Genomic DNA, 24,434 nt, shown 5'->3' on the forward strand with positions numbered 1-24,434 from the left:
TTGCATGGTCTATGTGAAGAGCTTGCTTCAAGTTTTTTTTTAACTAGTGAAAGGTTAGTTGTAGATTGGGCTATAAAATGTATTAATGGATAAATGGCAAACATAAGAGTAATTTGCAGATGTAGTGGTACACAAGCTTATGAGAACTTCCAGATCTTTTCTTCAAAAGTGCAGTAACCTTGGTAAAAGCTCAGATACTTTAGATGTATATTTTAAAAGTAACAAATCGGGCTAAAATATATCCAACGCGTTTCGAAGCTTCGAAACGCGTTGGATATATTTTAGCCCGATTTGTTACTTTTAATCACTATCTGTGTGCCTGCTAAGCCCTTGTAATTGCGTGGAGCCGGTTACTGTAGGCATTTTCCCGCGATTGTGTAAGTGCGGTAAAAAAATCCACACTTTACGGCCGTCTTCACTTTGCGACCGGCCGCACAGGACACACGGGACACTTGCGGTATCAGCCCACCGGAGAAGCTGTTAACTTTCATCCTTGACGGCGCCCTGCAAGGTGGTCAGGAGAGCTGAACGGAGCCTCCCAACGCACAGCTCTACAAAGACTCTTTCAACCCCAAAACGGATGCGAACGGAGGCTTTTCTTCAGTTGCGGGGGTTTGCCTTGATGCAGTAAAGAAGATCCCCTGATGGTTGGCGGCAACTGTATGACTTCTACTCACCCATGTTTATGTACATGAAATGCTGGTAACCTTTTAATCTGATGTACGCAGATATCTTACCCTAACAATATATATATATATATATATTTACTTTGCATACTTCACCATGTGCGTCTGCGCTTTTGTTTCTTTTTTTCAGTTATTCTAGGGGTTCCTCTACCCTTATCATTTCAGCTGCAGACGCCAATATTCAATTTAGAGGTTGCATATTTTACTTATTTCTTCACCTCACTAACTGGTGTTTACTGGGTTAATTATACAGTAGATAGTAGTAGTTGCGCACTTAATATTTTTGTATATTTGGCTGATCATGCTGCTGCGGCCAAGAAGACAGGAGGAGGCCTACCTGAGAACCTGCACCTGACCCGTATGAAGGATTGGGTCAGCTCAGTGATCACCCGTACCAAGGTAGTGGAACTACCTGGCTTTCTGGACTCTGGGGATCACGAGGGACCTGGTAAGTGATAATTCTATATATTTATAATACACTATATGTCAATCTCATGCATACATGCCACTTAAAGACACATCCTGGAACATCCAAATAAACATAACCATTTTATTTGCAGTGCACTATCCTATATATACATTGAGCACTATATATAGTTAAATACATGAATACTATATACAGTGAGATCCCTCCTCATGGTCTCCTCCAGGGATCTCCCTCAGAGCCTTGTACAGCTCTATATATACCCCTTGTGACATCACAGGTCACACGCCTAAAGTGGGAGTGGTTAAAGGTATCTCTAATATCTCTAAGCAATTTCTAGAAGGTGGGCACGGCTAGGGATCTCCCAAGTCACTTTGTACTATGGGATGCAAGAGGGGTGTTTTACACTGCAGCAACCCCCACAGTTAATCCTCTAAGGACTTTAACCCCTTTAAGTGATTATAGTACTGCCAAATGGGGTTTTCACATTATACTGCTAAAATGTTCTATAACTGAAGAGACATGTTAAAAAAATGGCTGTTTGGTCAAAGAAAATAAATTCTAATGTGTTTACATGTACTCAAGTTTTGTATGAATGTCTTTAGTATGATGTATTTCTTTTTCAGGCCCATCTTTCAGACAGTGGATGGGATTGGCTCCACAGGCTGCATCAATGGCTCAAAAGCAACAGGTTGAGGAGGTGTACGTGGCTGAAAGGCCGACGCTGAGGAGGAGTACATGGCTGAAGAGTCCCAGGTTAAGGAAGGGCCCACACTCACCCTCGTCATCACTGAGGTTACTAAGGACCCTGTGGAGCCAGGTGAAGCTCTGGTTGACCCTAAAGCTGCTCCACAGCCAACACCCTAGCACCATCAAATCGGCTTACTTCCCAGCCAACCCCACCTTCTGCTGCAGCAATATCAGCCTTTCTGTCCATAATGATGGAGCTGCAGAAGGATTTAATGGACATCCAGAGGGCAAGATTCCAAGACATAGCGGGAAACCTTGCAAATCTGGAGTCCAGGGCCCTCATCTGTGGAGTCCCTGGCCATATCTGGTACCACACCTGATCCCTCATCAGAGGTGATGGGAACACAAATATGTTTAGATATGTTTTTCATTGTCTATAATGTAAATAGTTATGTTTCTTGAATATTATATATGTAAATAGTTATGTTTCTTGAATATTATATATATATATATATATATATATATATATATATATATATATATATATATATATATATATATATATACAGCCCAAACCCCTTATAACGCTATGCTTGGGGTCCAAAGAATCACATCGCGTTATAAGCGGATCGCATTAGAAATAATGTACAATTGTATGCATTGTACAATAAAGTATTTAAGATACCAATAATCGTGTTGTAAAGTATTCATAATCCGAAAATTGGGAGCCATGCTTGCATCACGTTATAAGTTGATTTGCGTTGTAACGGATCGCGTTATAACGGGGTTGAGCTGTATATATATATATATTTAAAATATATATTTTCTTTTTTACACACAGTGCTGAACTGTATGTAATTCAATAATATTATTTTGGATACTTCTGTCACCTTGAAAATCATTTCTCATATGTTGATTAATTCTGGTAAACTCATACTTTATATCATAAATTATATATACAATAGTAGGCCACATAAACACATCTAACATTCACTTTAATTATTAAACAACATAATTTTAATCTCTTAAAGAAAACAATTTATATTAATTTATTGCTGTGTTTCAGCCATTTAAATGTTCCACAATATATCTGATGGCATAACACATCATGACAGGCTTAATTCCCACACTCAGTCCATTCATAAGGGTGCCACTTAAGACAGTAGTGGGATTAAAACAATTTAACAACCGGTTCTAACCTGGGCCGCGAGCGGCGTGCAGTGGGCGGCATCTAACAGCATTTCCCGGCATCTATTTCCCTTCTCAAAATGGCCACGCTGCATCACATGGCACCGCACGGCCATATTGAGAGGATTTGCAGGGAAATAGATGCAGAGAAATGCTGTCAGATGCCGCCCGCCGCCCTACCAGGTGAATGAAGGTAAAAGAATTAAGCACCGGTTCGCGAACTTGTGAATTTTTAGAAATAGGTTCGTACGCACCGGTGCGAACTGGCAGAATCCCACCACTGACTTAATACCTTCCCCTTTCTCTTGTAGGCTGTAGGGAGAAACAACGCAATGCTCCTCAAGGTTTAGAAGTGAGTAAGGGAAGCGTTAAGCAGGTGCTAAATATTGTTGTGTCATTAGCGTTCCTAAACTGGAATGGGATGTTTGGCTGCGACCAAACCTCTGCTGGCGCTACGTTGCCGAACAACTCACAGCCAGGACACCTAGCTACTTGACATGTCGCCGCTCCGCTCCTGACCTCCACTCTGATCATCGCTGCCGCTGAGATCCCTGCTCAGATGTTCTGTCCCTGCAGCCTGCTCAGATGCTCTGTGGCAGCCGCTCCATCTTTAAATGTCACACTCGCAGGACAATTAAAGATGAAGCGGCGACCGCGTAGGACTCAGTGGGAACAGGACATATGAGTGGGGATCTCAGCAACAGACGGGATAGAAGCAGACTTCTGAGTGGAGATTGGAGCGGACATCGGCGTGGGGATCAGGATCAGAGTTGACATGTCAAATGGTGAGGTGTCCTGGCAGTGAGTTGTTCTGCCAGCTGAGCACCGGCAGAAGTTTGGCCGCGACCAAACGTCCTAGACAATTCTTTAACATGAACGGAGGTCTGAGGATCTCCATTGGTAGGTAAAGTATTCATTACCATATAATTTTCATATGAAGAAGCCTAAGGTCCGTTAAAATGTATCGTTCCCTTATTTTGAAGGAAAATGGCTGAACAACTTAGCGTTAAGCAGCTTTGGGGATATGCGATACGAATATGGATACTTAAAATAAGATAATATAACTGTAGGAGGACACGCACAGAGGTATGCAAGGGAGGCTTGTTATGGTGAAATTAAATAAGGCTTCTATTGCACCTGTTTCCTTAACATCAGAAAATTATCCAAACAAGGGGTCAAACAAAGCTTCTATTTACTTGGGAGTATTTCTAGTGAAACCTATGCAGTCCACAACTCCCTTTAGATAAGCGTGTCTCCCAGCCCCAAACATATATCTTGATATGAGCAGATATACCAAAAGTCTTATAAAGGAAAGTCTTATCTGTTTCTTGTGGTTGGAGGGAAAGTCTTCTCTGTTCCTGGGTTGCTGCCTTTTTCCTCAGGTTTTGTCAGCATTCAGGTTTAGAGGTGCTTTCCCCTGTGTCTTGCAGGCAGCGTGCTGTTTCTTCTGGCAGGCTTCAAGACATCTGTCCCTATGGTCAGTCTCACAACTTGTGAGACTCAGGAACAATCTCACTTCCTGTCTCAAAGACAGGCTTTTCTGAGAAACCTAATCAGGCAGGTGGTGTTGGTTAATTGACTACCAGCAGTTAACCACCACACTGCTGGATTAGAGGCACATTTCCTGAACAGGGATAACTCCCTTGTTACAATAATGTTAAAAAATGTGCGACTTTCTGAGGATCTACCTCTTAGTTTTTTACTCATACATGTTCAACATAACCATCATGCCTCCTTATAGTGATGCAGTATCTAAATCACTGATCTACAAATTGGTCTACACTTGCATACTATCTCTTAGTAATGCCAACTTTAACTGAGACAGTGACCACACTAAACATGCCTAGGATTGGAGAGATTTGTTGTCATCTTGCAAAGTGTCCTGTTCCATGTCCTCTCCCTACTACATTTGATTAAAGATACTCAGCTGTATTTGTCGTAATTTACGATGATTGGGTAAGCGTATATGTGCAAACCTTACCAAAAACATTGAAATGGATGCATGTACAGTAATGCACTATTCCAATTGAGCTTCAAATATATGTTTTACTAGCTGATATACCCGGCGTTGCCCGGGATGTAAATGAGTGAAATGATATGATGTAGTTGTTGTTCAAAAATTGTGAGGTGGGGTGGTGTGGGGGGGAGAAGAGGTGGTGTGGTGTGGGGGGGAGAAGAGATATGGTGGTGTGGGGGTGAGAAGAGGTGGGGTGGTGTGGGGGGGGAGAAGAGGTGGGGTGGTGTGGTGTGGGAAAGAGGTGGTGTGGTGTGGGAAAGAGGTGGTGTGGGAAAGAGGTGGTGTGGGAAAGAGGTGGGGTGGTGTGGGGAGGGAAAAGGGGTGGGGTAGTGTGGGGGGGAGAAAGAGGTGGGGTGGTGTGGGGGGGAAGAGGTGGGGTAGTGTGGGGGGGGAAGAGGTGGGGTGGTGTGGGGGGGGGGGTGAGGTGGGTTGGTGTGGGGGGGGAAGAGATGGGTTGGTGTGGGGGGAAAAGAGGTGGGTTGGTGTGGGGGGAAAAGAGGTGTGGGGGGAAAAGAGAGGGGGGAAGAGAGGGGAGGGGGGGAAGAGAGGGGCGGGGGGGGAAGAGAGGGAAGGGGGGGGAAGAGAGGGGGGGGAAAGAGACGGGAGGGGGGGGGAAGAAAGAGAGGGGAGGGGGGGAGAAAGAGAGGGGAGGGGGGGAGAAAGAGAGGAGAGGGAGAAAGAGAGGGGAGGGGGGGAGAAAGAGAGGGGAGGGGGGGAGAAAGAGAGGGGAGGGGGGAGAAAGAGAGGGGAGGGGGGGGGAGAAAGAGAGGGGAGGGGGGGAGAAAGAGAGGGGAAGGGGGGAGAAAGAGAGGGGAGGGGGGGGGGAGAAAGAGAGGGGAGGGGAGGGGAGAAAGAGAGGGGAGGGGGGCGGAGAAAGAGATGGCGGGAGGGGGGAGGGGGGGAGAAAGAGAGGGGAGGGGGGAGAAAGAGAGGGGAGGGGGGAGAAAGAGAGGGGAGGGGGGGAGAAAGAGAGGGGAGGGGGGGGAGAAAGAGAGGGGAGAGGGAGAGAAAGAGAGGGAGGGGGGAGAAAGAGAGGGGAGGGGGGGAGAAAGAGAGGGGAGGGGGGGGAGAAAGAGGGGAGGGGGGGAGAAAGAGAGGGGAGGGGGGGAGAAAGAGAGGGGAGGGGGGGGTGAGCGGGCTGTTTGTGAGGTCCCGCAGAGTGGTGGCAGGAAGGGTGGTGAAGTGTTCTGTTTCTGCTGTCTGGCGGTGGCGATGTGGGGTACGTGTGCTGATAGAGGGTGTTGTTGGGGGGGGGGGGTGCCGCATGGCTGCCCGCTCCACTTCCCGCCTCGGGACCGGGCGGGCCTAATGCTCGGAGCACGCAAGTGCCTGTGCTCCCCCTGCGGGAGCACCACGTGACACACCAGTGGCTGTACCTCCGCCTACCGTGCGCGACCGCCGGACCAGAAGCGGGGAACCTGACTGCTACACCCCTTCTGGCCGCCAGACCCCTCTGCTCCCCGAAACCACCCATCCCCGCCGGCAGCGAGGACCCGCGGCGGAAAGTGCCGCGTGGGGTAAGGGCGTAGCAAAGGGGCCGTAATGGTGATAGGGGGTGGCCGCTGTGTGTGTGTGTGTGTGTGTGTGTGTCCGTCCATCCTTTGGCCCGTCACTCTGCCTCAGGCCAATGAGAGGTGTGCGGGGGCGGGCGGCCCAAGGGACCAATGAGATTTCCCCTAGGGACACAGGACATCCAGACAGGCATAAAGTGCTTTCACTAATATAGTATAAGATACACCACGGTTAAAGGAATAAAGGCAATGTGCTCAAAGACGGATGCAGTAGCGATATGCAAGTGCACAGACAACAACTGAAGGATTTTAACTAAATCCACAAGTAAATGGCTCAGTTTATATTGTATGTGTGCTTAGGTTTTAAACAACACTCAATGCATGTCCTTCAAACTGCTTTCCAAGACCTCCAAAGTACCAATTTAAGAACAAAAATGAAATTGTGTATTTCCATACATGTTATGTTAAATGTAGAAAAGACTGGTCATACATACAGTATGACAGCAGTTGCTTGAGACTATTATGTTACTGTTGACTAGGAAGTATTTGAAGTATGACTGTTTTTTTTTAATGTAATATGAGTTATTAATACTATTGTTTATAATCAGACACTTCTATGGAATATTGTGTTACCTGCATGAACTTTATAACTCAGTTAAATTACATAAGATGGTCTTTGTTGTATTTGTAAAACTGACTATGGCAAATATTCAAATTAGAGAATATCCGAATGATGGTGGCATAAAAAGAAGCTTGGTTTTCTCATTTACTGCTAAATATTCATTCAACACTAACCACATACAGTACAGGGTAATAACCACTATGAATAGTAGGCCAAATGTCATATTGCTTTAGTGTACTCTTGTGATGTTGAAGAGAAACATTTACCATATTTAATTTTTCATGCTGTGCAATCTTCAAATTTGGCTAAATCAGCCGGTTTGAGAAAATATTGTATACAACACAAAAATTACGCTTTAAAGAAAGCAGTACATATTAGGTAGTTTGTTACTTAACTGTTTACGTGCTGTGCATAAATGATACATTAAAAGAAGATACAATTTCAGGGCCTTTCAGATTTATTTTAGTCAATTAAATGGCAGCACAGCTTTCCAGGTCTTTGTGAAGAATTTTTGGATCAGAAGCAATCTCAAATTGTTCTGAACCAAAAAGAAAATAGTATTTCCTTTCTGAAGGAAAACTCATTACATGTGGTAGTGAAAATGTCAAAAGTTGGATAACACGCTGTCATGAACTCTTAAACAAAGAACATATCCATTATTTTCAGTGTTCTCCCCAATATCAGTCAGTATATTGATTGCTATTGCTTGTCTGCAGTGTAAGTAATAGTAGGATTTTTTTTTTTAGAAAATTGTACAGAAAAACACCCCATTGTGAACAATAAAACACAGGCACTACCTTTAGTTACAATATATCTGACTGTCATTTTGAAACATTAGCATTTCCAAAAATGGTATTTTGATAGCAGCGTCAAAACCAACAGCAGCATGTTGTTGTTGTATAGAAGATATATAGAAGTTGAAGTACTGTACAGGATTGAATTTGGCCCCAAACAATATATATACAGTGGTGTGAAAAAGAAAGTACACCCTCTTTGAATTCTATGGTTTTACATATCAGGACATAATAACAATCATCTGTTCCTTAGCAGGTCTTACAATTAGGTAAATACAACCTCAGATGAACAACAACACATGACATATTACACTGTTTCATGATTTATTTAACAAAAATAAAGCCAAAATGGAGAAGCCATGTGTGAAAAACTAAGTATACATCATGATTCAACAGCTTGTAGAACCACCTTTAGCAGCAATAACTTGAAGTAATCGTTTTCTGTATGACTTTATCAGTTTATTTATTTATATATATATATATATATATCATACGAACCAATCCAAGGATCAGAAAAGAAACAGCAAACTGCACGGGGTTAATCCAAAAAAATCTGTAATCCTCAGGGCCGTGGAAGGTCTCCATGTGGGACCGAAACGTTTGCTTACATGTGTCTATATTTTGAATACAGATTTTTTGGATTAACCCCGTGCAGTTTGCTGTCTCTTTTCTGATCCTTGGATTGGTTCGTATGCTGTGTGTTTCACTATGGGACTAGCATCTGCTTTTTTGTTTCATTACAGTGTGCTGACTGGCCTCTTGTGGAATATATATATATTTGGGGGGGAGAGAAAGGTGGGAGGAGGTATAAGAGAGGGAGGGGCGAACAGTGAGAGACAGAGGGGGAGAGATATACAGGTTTAACATGCGAGGGATATATATATATATATATATATATATATATATATATATATATATATATATATATATATATATATATATATAGGATATATATATATATATATATATATATATCCCTCGCATGTTAAACCTGTATATCTCTCCCCCTCTGTCTCTCACTGTTCGCCCCTCCCTCTCTTATACCTCCTCCCACCTTTCTCTCCCCCCCACCGCTATCATTCAATTAAACCCTCTACCTCAATCCCCCCCCTCCTTCATATTCATGTCTCTCTTCTCCCCTGGCCACACACACCATTCCCCCCAATAGTCATACAATTCCACCTCCCACAGTGCCTACACAACCCCCCACCAATATACATGCAATACCCCCTCCCAATAAAAAACTACCATCCCAAATACAGACACCTCAACACCCCCCCCCCCAAATACACACACCACTACACCCCCCCGATATAAACACAACTACACACCCCCAGATGCAAACACCACCACTACTACCCACCCAGATACAATTACTACTACTATCCCCAGATACAATTACCACTACTATCCCCCCAGATACAATTACCACTACTCCTAGATTCAATTACCAATACTAACACCACCAGATACAATTACCACTACTCCCCCACATACAATTACAACTACCCCCCAGATACAATTATCACTACTCCCAGATACAATTACAATACTAACACCTCCAGATACAATTACCACTACTCCCCCAGATAGAATTACAACTACCCCCCAAATACAATTACCACTACTACCACACCAGATATAATTACCACTACTACCCCCAGACACAATTACTACTACCCCCTAGATTCAATTACCACTACCTCCCCAAATACAATTAAAACTACTACCTCCACCAGATACCATTTCCATTGCCCCCAGATACAATTACCACTACCCCCTCAGATACCATTACTCGTCCCCCCCAAATACAATTGTCACTACCACTGCTGGACCCCGTTTCTCCCCAGCTGCTCCATGCCTCTTCCCACACTGGGCCTGCCTCTCTCTCCCGCTGGAAGCTGGGCCTAACTTCCAGGTGCACTCAGCATCTGGCACACACAAGCGGGAGAGAGAAGCCCAGTGTTGAAAGAGGCAGGCAGCAGCTGGGGAGAGCTGGGGGTCGGTGCCAGTAACCAGAGGCTCAAACTCCCGGCACTCCCCAGTTGCTGCCTGCTTCTTACCACACCATCCTCTTTCTCCCATCGGAAGCTGGCGGCCCCTGAAAGTCAGGCCCAGCTTCCGGCATGCACCGGCGAGAGAGACGACGATGTGGGAAGAGGCAGCAGCAGCTGGGGAGTGCCGAGGCATGGCGGCGGCAACCAGAGACCCGGCAACTGGATGCAGAGGCCAGGCCCAACTTCCAGCACCCGGATCTCCCCCCTTTTGGCGGGTAAGGTAAAATAACCTTCGCACAGACACAGAATTCCTGTGATTAATGTGATTAATAGAATAATAGCTAATAGTGAAAATTAAACGGGCAACAGTGCAAAAAGTGACTAACAATAATATAACCACACAATAATATAAATAAATTACCAAACCAATCACAATGGTAATGGTGAATGTAAATCAAGTATAAATGGAAAAGTCCACAATCAGCAAGCTGGAAATAATGGAGTCCAATTGTAGCTTCAAATTGTGATGAACCACATCACAAAGGAAAACCTGAAAAGATCAAGAAGCGCAGGCTCCATAGTGTAAGTTGATAGTAACAATGTTTAATCAAAATAAAAAGCCCGTAGGACTTGCACTTACAATGGTAGTTTTAAAATCGCATTTTAGAGATATAACTCTGCAGGAACAGACGCCAACACCATGCAGGATAAATGTCAGGTGGAGGGTGTCTGCAGCAGGTGACTTGACCATGATGAAGACGTCCAGTGATCCTCCAGGAGATGTGAATCTCCGTAGAGGGTCCTCTCTTTGAATCAACAAGTAGCTACCTCCAAACGAACTGAAAGTAGGTACTACCTCTCCCAGTGTAGACTTGACACATTGCATACCAAGTATGCAAAGCAGATGTAAGAATATCTAAATAAGTCCCACTTAGCAATAGGGTATACTTGCAAGAAATATTTTAAATAGTGTCCCAAAATCCGAGGTATAGTTCAGGACTCTGAAAAAATAAAGTGCAATCAGCTGAAAAGGGGCGGCAGCTCTTCAACGAATCAACCTAATCCAAACACGAATCTAAAACACTATGTTTGATTGATATATATATCCCCTGACGAAGTCCGTTGATTAACTGACGAAATGCGTAGGGTGTGTCATTACGCTGGAAGCTGCGCTACTGGAGGATCCCTGAGATGTGATCAGCTGTTTTCTGTTTGTCCTCACATGGAATACCGCGCCATCTGGCTGCGATCTGAGGCTCCAGTATGCCCGTTTATCTCCTCCTTCAGTGTTGAAAGTACGGTGGCTCATTTACCCCGGTAGTGCTGGAAAAGACTCTCCTGCTGAACACCGTGGAAGTGTTCTCTTTGATACAGTATATGCGTTTCCCGACGCTGACACGTAAGGTACTCCCTTCTTGCATTTGAATATATTTTGGCTCTCACTGCTCACAGACACGAGGCATCCAGCAGACAGGCGCGCTATAAGTGTAATTACTGATCAGCGTTTCATCTGGGCTTATTGTCGTGAGAGTGTGCCTTTCATTCATCTACTGGAATTACTTTCATATTGCTTCTATTGGAGTTTGAAGTACTTTTCCCACTTTTCCTAAGGAGGATTTTCATGGCACATTATAAAACGGGACTTAATACAGACTGATCTTACCTCAGGATTAACCCCTTATTTGCTGCAGCAACCTTTTATTTTATCCTTTTGGGTATTGTTCATGTGTATTTTATATTTAGGATTGTAATTTCCATCATCAGATCTGTCTTATCTTTTGCCTATCATTTATTAAATTGCCATTATATTATATTATCATAGGAGTGTGCGCTTACAGTCTTTATATATATATATATATATATATATATATATATATATATATATATATATATATATATATATATATATATATATTTTTTTTTTTTTATGTGTATGTATATGTTATAATAACATTTAAAGTGCTATAGAATGCTGGAAAATAAATAGAACTGAAAAATATAAATGAACCTAAAATGTATAGTAAGCAGATATGAAAAAAAGCATATGAACATCCTTGGATTTTAAAAACAATGATAAATGGGTTAAAATTAGTTTATTATTTCAGGCACTACACAGAATTCCTAGAACAGTGTGTTTCGTGCTGAAGACTTTGTTACACAAACATTAATACAAGTTAATAAAAATATGTTATCTACACATCTAATTTTTAATGATGTCAGTGTTATTATTATACCATTAGCATGCTGGGATACAGCACAGCCTTTATTGATCCAAAAATCTAAAATAAATAGAAATGGTTCCGCAATATTCAAATATAGATCATCATGGACTGATGCACATCCACTGGGGATTAGAGGCATGGTTTAGAAGTAGGGTCAGACAAGAAGGTTATTCCTGCAATTTTTTCTAATTGATGTATTATATATTGCAATGCGTGCTCAGGTCTATTCATTATCCAGTGGTTCTACTGACAAGAAAATCTCCTGAAGATTAATTACTTCATCAGGATGATAGCCTGTCTATATCCTTTTACTAGGATATCAGAAACACAAAAGGGTAAGGGGTGCTATGGGCTTATCAGTCATGTTTTGCAGGTGCTTCAGGCCTTTACACTGTGAGGTACACTATTCAGATTTTAATTCACTATATTGTGTGATGCATAAATGTTATTTCTCTACTTAATATCCCATTGGACTGTGCAGAGAATTATGTTGGCACTTCAATAAAATGAAGAAAATAAATAAATAAAAAATAATTAGTAATAATAACAACGCTAATAATCAAAATAATAATAATATGCACATAGCCTTGTTTGAGGCATATACCATGTACTATATCTCACAATCCAATTGGTTGAAGTACCATGTGAGGGCAGCCAGTTTCTTTAAAGGATGTGACATCCTCCCTTTAAGATGACGTCACATCCTTTAAAAAAAAAAAATGGAAGTTGTCACATGGTACATCCCCAATCAGATTGTTTGAAGTACCATGGGTTGCCTCACATGGTATATATCTCACAATCCGATTCGTTGTAGTACCATGTGATTGCAGCCATTTTTTTTAAAGATGTGACGTACCTCCCTTTAAGATGACATCACATCCTTAAAAAAAAAAAAAAACCCTGTAACATGGTACACCAGCCAATCGGATTGGGGGATGTAACATTTGAAACTTAAATGTATTTCTTTTCATTACGTATTTTTTTTTTAGGTTTCTCATTGACTTCCAATGTGTTTATCTATGCCCCTTTCAGGCTATAGATAAACACAGTGACAAGCAATACATTGTTTCCCAAATGCTTGTTTTTATTTAATTGCTGTGTATTTTTGGTACTTGGTTAATACTTGTGTATTTTTGGTGCTTGTTTTTTTATTAGGTTGCCCATTGACTGCCATAGTAGCACATCATGCCCATATTATATGGGTAGAGGGTGGTTAGTTTCACTGGGGTTGGTGGTTAGGTGTCTCGGGTGGAGAGGGGGGTTAACACCTTAATTATTATAGCGGTTATTAACGACTTTGGTGATTAAGGGGTTAGTGGCCATTAGTTAGTTTTTTATTATGTTGTCGCCACGGAGGATAGGGAGGAAGACGAGGAGGAAGATGAGGAGCCTTCATCCTGGCAGGGGTAAGTGCAACTTTAATTTACTTTATGCTGGCAGGATAATGTTTCAATTTGAATGGGCAAATGAGCTATTATCCAGATCTGGATAATAGTCATTTTGCCCAGTACTGTGTGTGTGTATGTATATGTTGGGGGGAAAGGGTGTTGTTGGGTGGATGGATGGTGCCCATTCATTGCCATTGGGGTACATTTTGCTCCCATTGAAGGCATAGGTAACAACACTGTCAATCAATGGGTGTATTGGCTAGTATTGGGTGTTAATGTTTATTGGGGTAGCAGGGGCTGGTGAAGGTGGTATTTGGTCCATGGTGGGTGTTTATGCCTACCCGGTGGGTAGGAGGAGGGCTTAGCCCCTTCCTTTCCGTTCCCCTCGCTACGCTCCCGGTAGGCATAAACACCCACCATGGGCCAAATAACACCTTCACCCATGCCCACTAACCCCGATAAACCGGGCACTAGTATTTAACCCCTTCATTACCTTAGCGGTTAGCCGCTAAGGTAATGAAGCTGCCTGTAAATGCATTTCTATTACATAGGATAGAAGCCGGGGGTTTCCGGAGCTTGTATTAATGTGTATCAGCTCCGGAGACTCCCAGCTTAAATCCGATGCAATAAAAATAGATTTTTTTTTCTAAGTCCTACTCGCAAATCTCGCCACCCTTGAGATGGTGAGATGACATTTGCAAGGAGCTCGCTAGCTGAGTGCCTCGATGATCTCGTCGGAGGTATTAGAATAGGGTGATTTTATAAAAAACGCGAATTGGAGCTGTTTTCAGCTCCAGCTTGGTGTGTTTGAGCTGGAGCGAGACCGCTCAGGGAGATGCACTTCCCGAAAGAGTTTGGCAAGTCATCAGAGCTTTCTGAATAGCAACCTTGCCAAATTGTTCGGGAACTGATTCAAATCCTCAATGAGTTAGTTATCGAAGTTTATAGAATAGGCCCCTAGGTTTCTTATTAAAACAATAAATTGGAAAATACCCAATATCCTTCCTTGTTCAATATGAACTAATTCCTACAGTTACTAAAATATATGCCAACTTATAAAATAATACATCTAATTCTTAATAATTATGTAACGGGTTTTCTGAACCGGCCTGACCCACCCAATCTCATATTGGCCCCTGTGGTCTAACCAATCCCCATTACAGTGTGATGTCTGATGGTGCACCTGTTGGCAACAGGACTCCTGAGTCTCCCGCATGGTGTTGTGTTGGGGATAGCCAACCCAGACAGGCAGCTGAGGTAGTGTACTTGAGTCCTACCTAGATCCAGTGCAGCGCCTCCACCTCATCAGGGTCCCAGCGTCCGCTTGGGGATGGTCCTGGTGAGGAACTCCTCTGTGGTGCAGCCCCCTGTGTAATCACTCCACACTTACACCCGAGGGTATCTTTTATCAGAGTCATCTTTATTAGTACGGTGGGCCAGCTGCCCTCCACAATGGATGTAATTAGCCCTCCATTGTTCACCGTACTTCCCTTTGAAAGGTATTGTCCTCCTAATATAGGGATTCCCTATCCCCGTAGGGATACTTCACCTGTGCCAGGTCCCTGGTCACAGTCTCATTAGTCCTTTAGTGTACTGACTCTGAACTTCCTCTTCACTAACTGAACAGCTTCTGAACTATTAATCCCCAGAAGAACTAACTTTTGATCAGTGCTGTGCCTTATGTATCCTCTGGAGGCTGACACAACTCTGACATCACCAACCAGGGAGTCAGAGCCTGTGACCACTCCCATCCATACATAGGGCACCTCACCAGGGTGTGAGGGCAAACCTCCATGATTACTGCTGGCATGCCCATAACTTACCAGGCCTTACTGTCAGCAGGAGAGATGACTGCAGCCATTTTACAGCATGGTTACATTTACATAGTGTTTTCTAATATAACACTGCAGTGGATGTAACACTGTACATTAAATTGTGCAAATGCCAGTCCCACCTCCAAAGCCTGAGGCACACAGGAGATACAGTTCTATAAGGTCACAGGGAGCTGACACTCTGTCCGGGATTTATCAAAGCGCTATGCAGTATTACAGGCTAAAGCAGTAAAATTCAGGGCATTATTGAAAACCCTGCTCTCTGATTGGTTAAAATTCCGGGCATTATCCAATCAGTAATGCCCGGAATTTTAGCAGCTTGCAAAGTACAGTTTTCAATCTGTTTATTTCCAGCCAATCAGCTTTCAGAACAGCTGAGACAGGGCAGGGGATTGTTTAGAATGAAGTAACAGCTCTGAGACAGGGCAGGGGATTGGTCAAAAAGTATCAGCCACGGGTTGACTCCTCCCCCTCCCGAGCTGACTGAGATTTTCTGAGCAGATTCAGTTGAATTGGGGGGGTGGGGGCGGGGAGATTCTGCAAAGAAGTAAGTGGCTGTCTGCAGTTTGTTTGTGAGTGTGTCAGTAGCAGTGTGTGTGCTGCTGTGTTGTATATCTGTGTAGAGCTCCAGTGTGTGTGTCAGTGTCAGCAGCAGTGTTTATGGGTGTAGCATGTGTGTGTAGCAGCAGTTTGTGTGTAGAGGTGCTGTGTTGTGTGTAGAGGTGCTGTGTTGTGTGTGTGTATGTTGTGTGTGTAGAGGTGCTGTGTTGTGTATAGAGGTGCAATGTTGTGTATGTGGGGGGGGGGTGTAGAGGTGCTGTGTTGTGCTGTGTTGTGTGTAGAGGTGGGGGGGGGAGTGCAAAGTTTAGTAAGTGGCTGCATTTTTTTATTGTGGCTGCAGTGTGTGTGTGTGTGTGTGTGTGTGTGTGTTGTGCTGTTGTATGTGTAGCAACAGTTTGTGTGTGTGTAGAGCTGCTGTGTGTATGTTTAGAGCTACTGTGTGTGTGTGTGTGTGTGTGTGTGTGTGTGTGTGTGTGTGTGTGTGTGTGTGTGTGTGTGTGTGTGTGTGTGTGTGTGTGTGTGTGTGTGTGTGTGTAGAACTACTGTGTGTATAGAGCTCCAGTGTGTGTGTGTGTGTGTGTCAGTGTGTGTCAGCAGCAGTTTTTATGGGTGTAGCGTGTGTGTAGCAGCAGAGTTTGTGTGTGTAGAGCTGCTGTGTGTGTAGAGCTGCTGTGCGTGTAGAGCTGCTGTGTTGTGTGTGTGTACAGCTGCTGTGTGTGTAGAGCTGCTGTGTTGTGTGTGTGTAGAGCTGCTGTGTTGTGTGTTTAGAGCTGCTGTGTTGTGTGTGTAGAGCTGCTGTGTTGTGTGTGTTGAGCTGCTGTGTTGTGTGTGTAGAGGAGGTGCTGTATTGTGTGTCTAGAGCTTGTGTGTGTGTGTAGTGTGCTTGTGTGTGTAGATCTGCTGTGTGTGTAGAGGTGTTGTGCTGGTGTGTGTGTGTGTGTGTGTGTGTGTGTGTGTGTGTGTGTGTCAGCTGGTGTGTGTGTGTGTGTGTACACAGGGGGGGCGGCAGTGTGTGGATATAGATATCTGCAGTGTAAGCATAAATAGAGGTGGTTTCATGTATTTACCATTTTATTTTAATCAAAAATTTTTTATTTAACTATACAAAAGTGTCTATTATTTATGAAATAAGCCTACATTTAGCCTATAATAGTAATAATCCCCTCAGAACAGGGCATTACTGGCCAATAATGCCCTGGCTAGGTTAAAGTCCCTCGGCTTCGCCTCGGGCCTTCAACTCTTCCAGCCAGGGCATTATTGGCCAGTAATGCCCTGATCTTCGGGGATTATTACTTAATTACACCCATTCTGCAGTTGCAAGAGCCCAACTTCTCTTCGCTTCAGCTTATAATAAGGTTCTAGCATTATTTTGATAACATAAAAACATATATTATTGCTATATTTTTAAAGAAGGGTTTTACTAAGCGTTGTTACTGCATGAACAACCTTACGGCCCACCCAAGTGAATGGGGCTTTAAGGTGTTTTACGGAATAGCGCCACTTAGTAAATACTGTATGACCCATAGTCTAGAAAATAATCATTGCCAATACTTTTTTTTATATATATATTGCTCCTTTGTAACAGTAACAACTAGCTTTAAATTCAGGCTCTAACTGAAACAGCTGAATTATATGATAACAATAAAGTGGAAAATAAAATAAATGGTGAGTGAAGTATACAGATGTAGCTAAGGTTATTGTACCTGCTCGTAACACAGAATATCACAGATTATCTCACTTTAAAGGAGAAGTCCTTGTGGCTCTTTTAAAAAAAATGTTTTAATAGGATTAAAGCAGGGGGTCTCCAGAGCTGAACCATGTTGATTTCAGCTGTGGGGAGCCCCTGCTTCCTGAGGTACTTATCTCCATATTGGGTGCTGGTATCTCTCTTTCTTAGGAGCCCTGGCTGAATTCACAATATGGCGGTTTAAAAGTCCTGCGTCCTACGGGCCAATAGAAAGCCGTGAGTTCATCCCTTGCGGCATCCTATTGGCTGCATGACCAGGACATTTAAAAAGCAAAGAGATAACGACACCTCATATCTCTGGAAGTAGGTGGTCCCCGGAGCTGAAATCAATGCAGTTTTGCTCCAGAGAACCCTGCTTCAAACCTATTTTAAAAAAAAGAAAGAAAAAAAGAGCTGCAAGGACGGCTCCTTTAACGAGGGAGCGGATACAATAACGTTTGTTACATCTGTACCTGTATTAGTGCTGAAAAGTAGTCAGCGAGTCCATTGAGAAAAAATATCATTGGGGTGGATGAGGTTAATATAAGTGAGCAGCTTACCCCAAATGCAATCTGCAATAAACTGCATCAGCCCCAAGGCAAACGTCATCCTTTTTGCAGAGTGCTGGCGAGTACTCAAATGTTTTTATAAAATGCATGTTAGTTTGCTTACCAGTTCTGCTAGTAAATATAAATGTATACCACTTAAGGATAGAAAAAATACACATCAGTCACGTTTTCTGGGTAGAGGGAACTGAATCTTCATGCTGTAATCAAAACTACCACATGCTGTAATATCAATAAACAGCTGTTTTTGTTTTCAATTTCTTCGATTGTTTCAGGAATAGAAAATGGAAGATTCTGTTCAAGCAGATCTTATTTGAATAAATTCTCTACCTCTAGGGACATATCCAAAGGGCTTTTTTTTTTTTTTAAATGAAACCAAGGCTGCTGATTTAACTGCATATTAACTTTTTTGTTTCAGTAAAGGCAGTCTCTTCTTCACATTTCCAATACCCCAAACCAGCAGTACAAAAATGAAACGGAATATACTTCCCCCGTGTGTGATTCATGATGCAAGTGTCCTGCGGCCATTTAAATTTCCCTGGCAGTCAAATTTCCAGCAACTCCTGAATGCAACCGGAAAATGTAAAAAAGGCAGCATTGCAATAGACTTCACAATGGTAAAGAGAAAGGTAGTTTACATGTTATGATGAGTAGAGGAGATTGATGCTTTAAAAAAAAAAAAACAGGTTAAAATGTTGGATGGCACCACTACAAACCTATAGCAACATGTAAATGTTACGCATGCAGTGTATTAAAATGTGGGTCCTTAAAAATGATAATTAAAAATAATAAATCAATTGAATAATCCCAATGTTTTCTTTCTTTTATCACATTCCAATAGAAAGCTTTAACCAATTGATGGAGATGAGATAGAAGTAGTCAGAAACTAAGGGAGCTACAGAACAAGTAAAGTAGTAGTTCAAATTAAGACCAAAAGTAAACTATTTAATTGTGTAAATGATCTATCTATTGATCTATCTATCTATCTATCTATCTATCTATCTATCTATCTATCTATCTATCTATCTATCTATCTATCTATCTATCTATCTATCTATCTATCTATCTATCTATATCTCAATCTATAATCTAATCTGTTTGTATTTTTGTTTGGTTTTGTGAAAGCTCTACTTCTACTTGAAAAGTGTTATTACCTCTACACATTCTCTTTGATCATATTTAAACCAACCTTGCACTGATGAGATGCAAAAGGTTGACAAAGCTGTGAGTATGTTTACTGGCTATGCACACTTCTTTAATCCAGGCTGTGCTGAAAAGTTGTGTAATGCGGCAGGCATAAGCGTATAGGGTCCATGTTAAAATGGATAAGAAGTAAAGAGGGACTCACTGTGTGCTCATTTGCATGTCATTACCCAGATTTCCTGGTTGCAGTGGAAGCATTGTATGCTAAGCAATAATGGGGCAAGACATTGTTGCAGACCTATCTGAGACATGTACAGATGCAGTCTTGACTTTAGTCGCTAGCCGTTGGGGGAAATAACCCAAATCCTCAGCAACTCACCATGGCCAGTGCATAGCAGGCTCTATTGGCCCACCGGATTAACACAGCGTGGGACCATGAGTTTGAATGGGACTTGCACTGTGTGAACCCTAACGGGCTGCACCTGTCTGTAAGGGATGCGCAGTAAGAGATAGACTGACTCAGTAACTCTCCCTGCACACCTCTAACAGGCGATTGCAGGGTTTTTATTTTATTTTAATAACATAGTATTGCAGCAGGGGGTCTCCGGAGCTGAACCGCATTGATTTCAGCCGCTGCTTCCCGAGTTATAGGCCCCTTTATGCGGTGCCGGAATCCCTCTGCTTTGTTTAAATCTCCCGATAACGTGGGCCGTGACGCGGGAGAATTTAAACATGGCCGCTGAGATACCGGCACCCCATAACGGGGCCTGTAACTCAGAAAGCAGGGGGTCCCCAGACCTGAAATCAATGCAATTCAGCTCAGGAGAACCCCTGCTTCAATACTATGTTATCAAAATAAAAGCCCCGCGATCGCCTATTAGAGGCGCGCAGGGAGAGTGACTGATTCAGTCTATCTCTTACTGCGCGTCTCTTATAGACAGGTGAAGCCTGGTAGGGTTCACACAGTGCAAGTCCCATTCAAACACAGTGTTAATCTGCGGTGTTAATCTGATGTGCCATTAAGTCTCCCAACCTGCACTGCACGGTGTGGCTTGGGTTCAACCGCAGACAGCGAAAGGCTAAAGCAGTGATTTCCAACCTTTTTTGTTTGGAGGAACTCTTGAAGTATTTCGAAAAATCTCGGGGAACCCCTATCTGGCTGACACATATTAGGTTCAACAGGGGTCACTCACAACATTTCACACCTCGCGAGCCACCTCTATTTCCCACCCTTTACCCATGTATTTCTTTTCCCATCCATATCACTAACTCTCCCCCCTCCCGCCTCGGATGTATTTATCCCTTGCGTCTCACTCTTACTCCGTGTTTTCCTCACTCACTCCCTCCTGCCCCCTCTCCTCTCACTCGTCCCTACCTTCCGTCAATTACTCCACTCTCTCTCAATCCACTCTACAAAATACATACCAAAAAAAACCACCCCCGGGGGGGGGGGGGGGTCTATGGTCCATAGGAGGAACCCCTGAGACTGCTTCAAGGAGCCCTGGTTGTGAATCACTGGGCTAAAGCAACAGAATTTGAGACTGCATCTGTACCCACAAGTGGTATTTTTATTTGCTGCTTCATATTTAAAGTAACTGTGATACTATCATTAGTCAAATAGCTATGGTAGATAATGATAAGTGCTAAGATATACATCTATAGTATTCCCAATGAGACAAACTCCCTAGGACACAAATTAATGTAAGGCATCTTTTTATTGAAATAAAAAAAAATAATCTAAATTACAAAAGTGATAGTGAAAATAGGCTGTATTTAGAGGTGATTATGAAAAACATAATTTTTTAAAAATGCACGATACTGGGATCTAAATATAAAAATGTGCGACAAACACTTTACCTGACTGATATAATGATCCTTATAGCTCTGTATCCACAGTAAAGCAATAAAAAAGCCTGTCAGAGCCACTCATCGCCCCTGCTGTTGGATGCTAACAATAGTATGCTATGCTATTGGTTGTTGTTGATACAGGGGGTTATCAGAGGAATTTCCACAATACTTAGACCTCTACCATATTTAGTAAGTGAATTCCAGCTCTATGCTGATATGGATTATGTGTGACTACTGCTGCTATTTGTGGCTGTTAAGTACAGCTTGAGTCCTTAGTCATTGTTTTCTCTGACACATAGACGACTGGGCAAATAAAATTTTATTTTATCAGGTAATCCAAGCTCCTCTCCTGGAGTTAATCATTTTATTTATAAACACCAGTAGAGACAGAAATGGCTTTGTGGTCAGTGGCTACATAACAACTCTGTTGGGAGGTTTTGGTTTCCTTTAGTGGAACTCCATGTTGCCAAATGCAAGTATCTGATTGTACCTTTCTCAAGTGCTTTCACATATATTTCTAAAAGCATAAATATTTTCTGAGTTATTGACAGTGTCGCAATACATGGTGATGTATTGGACTATATAAGAGATTTGCTGATATTCAGAGCATACCATGGAATACTAAATCAAATCATATAAGAACACAATTTACTATGCCTTCCCTGTTTATATGTGATTGCGTCAGTTATGTCACTTGCTAATTGCCAGATTAATACCAATAAGGTTAGCACTTCTATGCACATTTGAGTGAGTGAAGAAAATCAGTGTGGCATATGTGCTTTATTGAAAAGGCTTATTGTGTATAGAGTTACAAATGAAAAAAATCTCTGAGCCGGTGCTCTAGTTTCAGGAATAGAAAAGCAACGTGTGCTATATATAATCACTTATAGTAGAATTTCCTACAAACAGTCCAGGAGCTGCATCAATGCTGTACAATGAAGGCTTGAAATGCAGGGCAATAAAGTGATGTGGATATAATGCAAAGGTAGGGGGAGAGACAGAGGGGAAGGAGAGGAACGACCAGCACCGGAGGACCTGCTAGAGAGTGAGCCGCACTGCGACGATTTACCCAACCCCTTCGAGCCCCCCAAATATTCTGCTGTCACACAATAATCCTGCAAGGCAAAGAAAATAGCCAAAATAACTCACAGATGGAGATGTCCTGGTCCATGCGTAGTACAGCAAAAGCCAGACCTGTAAAATGGGCGCATGCTCCAGCCGATGAATGGACTCACAAAAATAGGCAATGAAGACATGCACTGCAACCTGGTAATGATAGCTGGACAAGTAGCCATTAAAAACTATTTACTGTGGTGAAATGAAAAATCACATCACTCCAGTTACCTGTGTGCACGCATTCTTTGCCTATTTTTTTTTTTTTAAATCAAAGTTACAGTAGCCAGCTTCAAAACCAGGCAAAATTAACAAATACTAGAACTGTTTTTAAAGAGAAACAATGGAATCCAAAATAAAGGGTTTCTTTTCTTGTGCTGTTGTTTTCTGACACCAGAGTTGCCCCAATTTTGGTGCCATTATTACTTTTTAAGAAGGTGATCATGGTTTGAATACCAATGTGACCTTGGGAATGTCTCTTTAACTCTGTAAACTCTCTAGGTTAGGATGCTATTTATAAGTATTCTGTAACTTAACAATGCAATCATTACTAATTGTCAGTAGAGATATGAGTGAAACATGCTTACATATTTGCTTTCGGCCATTTGTGAAAACAACAAATCCCAAAAACAATCAAAACAACAATAAAAAGCTAATATCTTGCTCAAAGAGCATTTTTGACACCAACATATTAAAAAATGTAAGCAATATTTTTGTAAAAGTTGGCAAACTGTCAAGTCTCCTACTAAATATCAAGAATAATGTTATTTTTGGCTCTAAAAATAACATTTAATTTAGTTGTTTTGAAACATTAAAAGTAACTTTGGGAAGCAAACTGGGATAGCTTTGCACAGCTCTAATTATTAAAAACATAAAATACCATCCAATACTATATGATTAATTAGACTTCTTAATGAGAATATTATCCTGGAAAATTACTAGATCTGAGATTTCAAATGTACAGCATATCATCCTGGACTGCAAACAAGACAGGTTTTAGCATATCTCTGCATGATCATTTGAATTATTTAGTACTGATTACATTGCATTTGTATAATGTGCATATGGTTGGGAAGTATGGAATATCTGACCTGTTTGTCATCCTTCAGGGGAAGTGTTAAACTGTTTATTTCTAGATATATGTAAGTGGGAATAAGTTTGAAGCCAAATATACTAAGTCATAAAGATTACAATTTGTGTATTTTGTGGACAAACTATGACCACCTATTTCTATCTTATTAGTGACAGTCTCTTCCAGTCCATATTTTCATATAATCTTAAACCTTTTACATAGAGAATCATTAATCAGTGATGAATGGTCCTTGCTAATCTGAATCCCTCCGATACATAAGGTGTTGCTGACTCTTGCAAGACTCTTTAAAGAGACATTATTTATCTTCCATTATTAATCACAGTGGTGATATTTTGAGAGGGTTTCCCTTTTTAATATATCTGCACAATTCTAAAGGGGCAGTCCCATGTATCACGCAAAAAATAAGTATAAACATGTTAGCAATGAAAACAGCTTCATTAAAATATTTAGCCACCATGAAAGTAACAATTTGACATATTTTTATGTGGGAAAATGAATATGTTTTTATTTTCTACGTGTTATGTATTTTTAATCTTATCTGGAAAAGGAGCATGGATGAACAATTTGCCTCTATGTAGAAGAGTTTATAAACATTATTATTACAAAAGAGAGGTAAAGATCTTAAAAACACCTCAAGGTATTTGGTCACCATGGAGACATGCACAGATAAAAATACTTATACTTGTCAGAGTTTCTTTTTTTATTTAGCAGCAACCTTCTATATTTAACCTATTACACATGCCACTGCCATTAGTTCACTTTGGTCCTCAGAGAGACTCACTTTAGAAATGTTCTACTGTGGTAGTTGTCAAGATCAGTAGATATTCTACACAACTCCTACCAATATGTCATCTCTATACTGGCTGTCTCCATTTAGCAGCAGGATTCCCTCATATTTGGGCGAAAATGTATACATTTTCTAACATCACTAATGTAAAAATGCATAAATGACACTTCTCTAATTAGCATTTAAGTGTGAAAGGGATATGCTCCATTTCTGTTCAGTGAATTGT

The 24,434-nt window shown here is 41.9% G+C and overlaps 1 protein-coding gene and 1 long non-coding RNA gene across 5 annotated transcripts in view; one reads left to right on the forward strand and one right to left on the reverse strand.

The window, feature by feature from the left end:
* PACRG (parkin coregulated) overlaps window positions 1-24,434 on the reverse strand; it is a 978,203-nt gene that overhangs the window by 127,883 nt on the left and 825,886 nt on the right. The window lies entirely within an intron of this gene.
* LOC142493163 (uncharacterized) overlaps window positions 18,646-24,434 on the forward strand; it is a 40,556-nt gene continuing 34,767 nt past the window's right edge. Inside the window, exons 1-2 of the long non-coding RNA XR_012801033.1 lie at window positions 18,646-18,841; window positions 19,066-19,130. This is a non-coding gene — a long non-coding RNA (uncharacterized LOC142493163). The remainder of the gene's footprint in view (window positions 18,842-19,065; window positions 19,131-24,434) is intronic.

Source organism: Ascaphus truei, chromosome 4, assembly GCF_040206685.1.
Source record: "Ascaphus truei isolate aAscTru1 chromosome 4, aAscTru1.hap1, whole genome shotgun sequence".
In the NCBI taxonomy this organism is placed as follows: domain Eukaryota; kingdom Metazoa; phylum Chordata; class Amphibia; order Anura; family Ascaphidae; genus Ascaphus; species Ascaphus truei.